Consider the following 864-nt stretch of genomic DNA (forward strand, 5'->3'; position numbering starts at 1 on the left):
ACCGCCGAGCTGCTCAGGAAGGACAGAGGGGAAACTGAGGCACGAGGCGACAAGGAAAATGTGAGTGGCCACAGTGCAATTCCCAATGTCGCCTCACATCACGGCCCACACAGTACAACGCAGCACCAGTACCCAACCCACACATCCTCCCTTTGAGGTCTCCTGCCCAAACTCAAACCAGGAAAGCTGCTCGTGCAGACCCCTCACGTCTCATCTGCCTACCCAACCCTGCCCAGATACCAGGGTGATGGGCATCCCACCACTCGCTGCAGACATTTAGCAGGGGGGCAGACAGCCCCACAGCCGGCCCTACGCCCCCTCAGCGAGCAAAGAACCCCGGGATGGATTTACCCGGTGGTGCGCCGGCTGGAAGAGCCGGGCGATGTCGGCAATGGTGCTCCCGAAATCATCGCCGTGGCCGCAGGTCCCACCTCGGACGGGCAAGTGCTCTGCTCGGTGGATGATGTGGTGGCCCGGCTCGGGGGTCCCCAGGGGTTTCAGGTAGTAGCTGGTGTTGCTGCTCAGCACTATCAGGCCCCTGGCAATGGAAAGTGGCCCCCAATGGCTCCTGTGGTGCTTTCGCTTCGGCTCCCCCAGCCCCTGCTGAGGCCCCACAAACTCACTGCAGCTCATCTTGGTCCATACCCGGGGTGGGGGCAGAGACGAGAGGTGGGTGTCTCTGTCAACACAGCCCTATGAGCTAAGATACCCTTAGCATTAAAACCTCTGTGCCGGTCAGACCACACGAACGTGGGGTGGCAGCTGGTGCTTGCAACGGGGCAAAGCTCGGTCCTGGGGTCCCCGCTGCGGGGTGCGGGGTCTTGCCTCCTCCGGAGACGACTTTCCTTGAAGGCAGCTCGTGCT

The sequence above is a fragment of the Phaethon lepturus genome, unplaced genomic scaffold (genome assembly GCF_000687285.1).
Source record: "Phaethon lepturus isolate BGI_N335 unplaced genomic scaffold, ASM68728v1 scaffold35976, whole genome shotgun sequence".
Classification (NCBI taxonomy): domain Eukaryota; kingdom Metazoa; phylum Chordata; class Aves; order Phaethontiformes; family Phaethontidae; genus Phaethon; species Phaethon lepturus.